Genomic DNA, 7,099 nt, shown 5'->3' on the forward strand with positions numbered 1-7,099 from the left:
TTATGGGTCTTGCCCTTAAGAGTGTGCTGCCTCTTGACATTAATCCTACCAAGGTGCAACACCTCACATTTATCTGGGTTAAACTCCATCTGCCACTTCTCTGCCCACATCTGCAGCTGATCTATATCATGCTGTATCTGTTGCCAGTCTTCCACACTATTCGCTACTCCGCCAATCTTGGTATCATCTGAAAACTTACTAACCTACGCATCAATATACTCATCCAGGTCATTTATGTACATCACAAACAGCAGAGGTCCCAGCACAGATCCCTCTGGACCACCACTACTCACAGGCCTCCAGCCCGAATAAGTCCCTTCAACCACCACCCTTTGTCTTCTACAGGCAAGCCAGTTCTGGATCCTCACAGCCAATTCTCCACTGACCCCAGGCATCTGAACTTTCTTGATTAACCGATTATGTGGGACCTTGTCAAATGCCTTACTGAAATCCATATAGATGACATCCACAGCTCTACCTTCATCAATCTCCCTCAGCACCCTGTCAAAAACTCAACCAAGTTAGTAAGACACGACTTGCCCAGCACAAAGCCATGCTGGCTTTCCCTAATCAAGCCATTGGATTCCAGGTGCTCGTATATCCTATCTCTAGAATTTCTCCAGCGAATTTCCCTGCCACTGACGTGAGACTCGCCGGTCTATAGTTCTCCCCGGATTTTCCCTTGTTCCTTTCTTAAATAGAGGAACAACATTAGCCACTCGCCAGTCATCCGGGACCTCACCCATGGTCAAAGAGGACACAAAGATGCTGGTTAAGGCCACAGCAATTTCCTCTCTCGCCCTCCCTCAGTAACCTGGGGTATATCCCATCATGCTTCAGGGACTTATCCACCTTAATACTGTTTAAGAGACCTAACACTAACCTCCTCCTTGACCTCTAAATGCCCTAACATGTTTCCGCCCTTGGTTCTAATTTCTGCATCCTGCTGTCCTTTCCTGGGTAAATACTGAAGAGAAATATTCATTCAGAACTCACACACATCCTCTACATTCAAAGTGGTCCTACCCTTTCCCTCGTTATCCTCTTATTCCTGACGTAGGTATAGAATGCCTTTGGATTCTCCTTAATCCTACTTGCTAAGGACTTTTCATGGCTTCTCCTGGCTTTCCTAATTCCTTTCTTGAGTTCATTCTAGCTTCTCATAGAAACATAGAAAACTTACAGCACAATTCAGGCCCTTTGGCCACAAAGCTGTGCAAACATGTCCCTACTTTAGAGACCCATAGCCCTCTATTTTTCTCAGGTCTATGTACCTATCCAAAAGTCTCTTAAAAGACCCTATCGTATCCGCCTCCACCACCATTGCCAGCAGCCCATTCCACGCACATCACCACTCTCTGAGTAAAAAACTTACCCCTAACATCTCCCCTATAGCTATTCCCCAGCACCTTAAACCTATGTCCTCTTGTGGCAACCATTTCAGCCTAGGAAAAAGCCTCTGACTATCTACCCGATCAAAGCCTCTCATCATCTTATATACCTCTGTTAGGTCCCCCTCATTCTCCGTCACCCCAAAGGAGAAAAAGCTGAGTTCCCTCAACCTGCTTTCATAAGGCATGCACCCCAATCCAGGCAGCATCCTTGTAAGTCTCCTCTGCACCCTTTCTATGGCTTCCACATCCTTCCTGTAGTGAGGTGACCAGAACTGAGCACAGTATTCCAAGTGGGGTCTGACCAGGGTCCTATATAGCTGCATCTCCATAGACCTCATGTGCTCTGTCTGATCCTAACTTCCGAAGCTCTACATACTTGTCCTTTTCCTTCTTGACTAAGTTCATAACTTCTCTGGACATGCAAGGTTCCTTTATTTTCCATTCATGTCCTTCCTTCTAATTGGGACATAACTGTCCTGTACTCTGTGTATTTGATCCTTAAGCACTTCCCACATGCTCGACGTGAACCTGCCAGCAAAAAAGTTTTCCCAGTTTACTCTACTAGTTCCTGCCTTATGCCTTCATAATTAGCCCTGTTCCAATTTAAAACCCTCCTGCTAGCCCCATACCTAGCCTTATCTATAGCTATCCTGAAAGTTAATGAGCTGTGGTCACTGTTCCCCAATTGCTCACCCACTGATAGCTGAGTCACCTGGCCAGGCTCATTACCCAACACCAGGTCCAGAATAGCCTCTCCCCTTGTTGGACTGTCAACATATTGATTTAGGAACCCCTCCTGGATACACCTAACAAATTCTGCCCCATCTAGCCCCCTTGCATTCCCAGTGGCCATTGGGAAGTCTATAGTACACCCCCAAGACAGTGATTGCACCCTTCCTGTTCCTGAGTTCTACCCATATAGACTCTGTATCCGAGCCCTCCATTATGTCTTCCCGGAGTGCAGCTAATATATTATCTCTAATTAGTATTGCCACTCCTCCCCCTATTTTACCCCCCTCTCTATTCTTCCTAAAACTTTGAAACCCTGGTACATCAATCACGCATTCCTGTCCCTCCCTCAACCAAGTCTCTGTAATGGCCACAACATCATAGTTCCATGTACTAATCCATGCTCTAAGTTCATCACTCTTGCCCATAATACTCCGAGCATTAAAGTACAAACACTTCAAACCATTTGTCCCATCACATCTGATATCAGGAATCTGCCTAATACTACATTCCCTGACATCAGCCCTCCTGCCCGTTCTCTCACTTACTGACCTGTCTTTCCGGTTCTCATCCCCCTGCAATGCTAGTTTAAACCTTCCCCGGTAGCTTTAGCAAACCTCCCTGTCAGGATATTGGTTCCCCTCCAGTTCAGGTGCAACCCGTCCCTCTTGTACAGGTCATCCCTTCCCCAGAAAAGGTTCCAATGATCCAAGAACTTGAAACCCTGCCCCCTGCACCATCACCCCAGCCTCTCATTTGTCTGTGTATCATCCTGTTCTTTCCTTCGCTAGCTCGTGGCACTGGAAGTAATCCGGAGATTACTACCTTCGAGGTCCTGCTCTTCAGCCTCCTTCCTAACTCATTTCACAGGACCTTTACTCCTCTCTTGCCCATGTCATTGGTACCAATATGCACCACGACATCTAGCTGCTCACCCTCCCACTTAGGAATATTCTGCAACCGTTCTGAGACATCCAGGACCCTAGCACCCGGGAGGCAACACACCATCCTGGCGTCTCTTCGGCGGCCACAGAATCTCCTGTCTGTCCCCCTGACTATTGAGTCCCCTATGACTATCGAGTCCCCTATGACTATCGCTCTGCTTGTCTTCTCCCTTCCCTTCTGAGCCTCAGAGCCGACCACAGTGTTACTGGCCTGGCTGCTGCTGCCTTGCCCAGATAGGTCATCCTCCTCAGCAGTATCCACAGAGCTATGGCCACAGGGGGACCCTGCACTGACTTCTTTTTCCCCCTTACCTCTCTCAGTGCTCACGACCATACCACTACCTGAATCCTGCCCTCTGGATGTATCCATCTGTTCAAAAGTCCTACCTATGATTCACTCAGCCTCCCTGATGCTCCTCTGTTCCTCCAGCTCCAGCTGCTTAATCCGGTCTTCCAGGAGCTGAAGTTGGCTGCACTTCCCGCAGGTGTAGTCATCAGGGAGAGCATCAATCTGCCTGAATTCCCACACCCGGCAGATGTATCAAACTAAATTGACACAAGGCACATAAGGTCTGAAGGCAGATTACCAAAATTTAGGTTAAGGGGGGAAGCTTTTAAGGAGAGAGGGGGGAATTCCAGAGATTAGGCTTATCAGATGAAGGCAGAGCCAACAACGATGGAGAAAGGGAAAAAAATGAGTATATGCAAAGAGGAGGAGTACAGAGGTTCAGAGGAGTACGAGGCGACAGAGATGGGGGTTGGAGAGAATACATACATAGAACAGCACAGCACAGGTACAGGCCTCTCGGCCCTTGATGTTATGCCTAACTAATCAAACGTGTAATTAAGTACCTAACTAAACTAATCCCTTCTACCTACACAATGACCATATCCCTCCATTCTCTGTACATCCATGTGCCTATCTAAGAATCTCTTAAATGCCCCTATTGTATTTGCCTCCACCACCACTCCTGGCAGCGAACTGCAAGCACCCATCACTCTCTGTGTAAAAAAAACTTGCCCTGCACATCTCCTTTGAACTTACCCCCTCTCACCTTAAATGCATGGCCTCTAGTATTAGACATTTCGACCCAGGGAGAAAGATACCGGCTGTCTACCCCATCGACACCTCCCATAATCTTATAAACTTCTATCAGGTCTCCCCTTAACCTCCATTGCTCCAGAGAAACAACCCAAGTTTGTCCAACCTCTCCTCGTAGCACATACCTTCTAATCCAGGCAGCGCCCTGGTAATCCTCTTCTGCACCTTTCCAAAGCCTCCACATCCTTCCTATAACGGGGTGATCAGAATTGAATTCGGTATGCCAGATGCGGCCTAACTAGGGTTTTATAATGTTGGGATTAGACCAGGAAAAAAACCTTGTCAGATTGGAAATTAATAGAGATTGATGAGCACATGAGATTGGGAACTGGTGCAGGCTAGCACACAGCCACCAAATCTTTGGCTGAGATCTAGTGTGGAAGATTGGGGGCCCAGCCAGGAGAGAATTAGAATGGTCAAGTCTAGAGGTAACAAGGAGGCTGGGGGTAATAGCTTGGCAGGAAAAAGGCTATAATAAGGTGGAGACTTTCAGTGCTTTGAAGATGAAAGTATCTTGGTTTCAGAGGAACAGTGTGAGCAGTTGGAGACATTGGTCTTAATTTTTGGAGACAGGAATGGGGTTTTCTTTTACTTCAGTCTCAAGATGACCGGAAACTCAGTTGGACTAGCCACATAAATACTGTAACTAAAAGAACATTTCAGAGGCTGGGTATCCTGTGTCAAATATCTTATCTCCTGAATTTCCAAAGCTTTTCCTGATACATGGTATATATCAGGAGTGTGATGAAATACTTGCTATTTGGCTGGATGAGTGCCACAACTTGGTACGATCCAGAACAAAGCAGGGCGTACAGTTGATACCTGATCCACTACCCTAAACATCTAATCTCTCAACTACTCCATTGGCTGTGGTTTGTACCAGCTACAAAATGAACTGCAATTACTCAGACAGCATTTCCCCAACCCATAACCCCAACAACCAAGAAGGACAAGTGTTGATGAGGCTCTACGAAGCACTAGTGAGGCTTCATTTGGAATAGTGTGCAGTTTTGGGCCCCATATCTTAGGAAGGATGTGCTGATGTTGGAGAGGGTTCAGAGGAGATTTACGAGAATGATTCCCGGAATGAAAGGGCTTACATATGATGAACGTTTGTCAGCTCTTCGACTGTACTCACTGGAGTACAGAAGAATGAGAGGGGACCTCATAGGAAAATTTAAAATGTTGAAAGAACTGGACAGAGTAGATGTGGCCAAGCTGTTTCCCTTGGTGGGTGAGTCCAGGACCAGAGGGCACACTCTTAGAATTAGAGGGTACGGGTTTAAAGCAGAGATGAGGAGAAATTTCTTTAGCCAGAGAGTGGTGAATTTGTGGAATTCCTTGTCACGTACAGCAACGGAGGCCAGATTATTGGAGGCGTTTAAGGAAGAGATAGATAGATATATAATTAGCCGGGTATCAAGGGATATGGGGATAAGGCCGGAAATTGGGGTTAGAATAGATTTTTTTTGCCCCCCCCCCCCAATTTCTCATTTCTCTTTCTTTTTTCCCTTCTCTTTGGAGCAGACTCGATGGGCCGAATGGCCTACTTCTGCTCCCTTGTCTTGTGATCTTTCAGATATATGCAAGCACCACCACCTGCAAATTGACCCCAAAATCGCTCACCTTCATTAAATTATGAAACTCCCTCCCCGGCATCATTGTGGGAGTACTATCTGCAAAAATGCTGCAGTGATTCAAGCATGTAGCTCAACACCACCTCTTCATGGTCGATTAAGAATAGGCTGGCTAACAACACAGAGATGAAATGAAATACTGAACTCTGCCTCCAAAGACAACATTAAATGCATGCTGTTAGTAAGATATCTTTGTTATATATAAGATATCTTTATTAGTCACATGTACATCAAAACACACAGTGAAATGCACCTTTTTGCGTAGTGTTCTGGGGGCAGCCTGCAAGTGTCGCCATGCTTCCGGCGTCGACATAGCATGCCCACAACTTCCTAACCCCTACGTCTTTGGAATGTGGGAGGAAACCGGAGCACCCGGAGGAAACCCACGTGGACATGGGGAGAACATACAAACTCCTCACAGGCAGCGGCCGGATTTGAACCTGTGTCGCTGGCGCTGTAAAATATTATGCTAACCACTACACTACCATGCCTGCCCTTGGAGAGGTAACAATGAACTTTATTCTTGAAATGCTGTGGACTAGAACGTGTTTCAGTGTTGTCAGAGATCCACTAAATTAAAGTACAATATTTAGATTTGGTTTGGGGAGTTCAGAACTTGTTAACTGTTAAGTGTCTTAGTAGTAGGATTTCAGAAAGCTGACATTTTACGTAGAACATAGAACAGTACAGCACAGTTCAGGCCCTTTGGCCCACAATGTTGTGGCAACCTATATAAACATACTCTATGGTCAATCTAACACTTCCCTCCTACACAGCCCATAACCCTCCATTTTTTCTTGCATCTAAGAGCCTATCTAAGAGTCTTTTAAATGTCCCTATTGTATCAGCCTCTACCACCACCTCTGACAGTGTGTTCCAGGCACCCACCACTCTCTGTGTAAAACATTTACCCCTCAGATCCTCTTCAAAACTCCTTCCTCTCACTTTTAACTTATGCCCTCTGATATTTGATACTCCTACCTTGGGAAAAAAATTTTGACTATTTACTCTATCTGTGTCTCTTGTAATTTTATACATTTCTTCCAGGTCACCCCTCAGCCTCCCTCCAGGGAAAACAAGCCAGCCTACCCAATCTAGCCCCATAATTGAAGTTCTCCTTTCTGGTATATGGAAGCAAATTGGATATCCTGAGGAAACCCATATAATCAAAGGGAGAAACTCCAAACAGACAGCACCAGAGGTCAGGATTGAACCCAGGCCGTTGGAGCTGTGAGGCAGCAGCCCCACCAGCTGCACCACTGTGCTGCATGGATCTGACCTCCCGTGGTTGTT

Source organism: Pristis pectinata, chromosome 31 (assembly GCF_009764475.1).
Source record: "Pristis pectinata isolate sPriPec2 chromosome 31, sPriPec2.1.pri, whole genome shotgun sequence".
NCBI classification, from domain to species: domain Eukaryota; kingdom Metazoa; phylum Chordata; class Chondrichthyes; order Rhinopristiformes; family Pristidae; genus Pristis; species Pristis pectinata.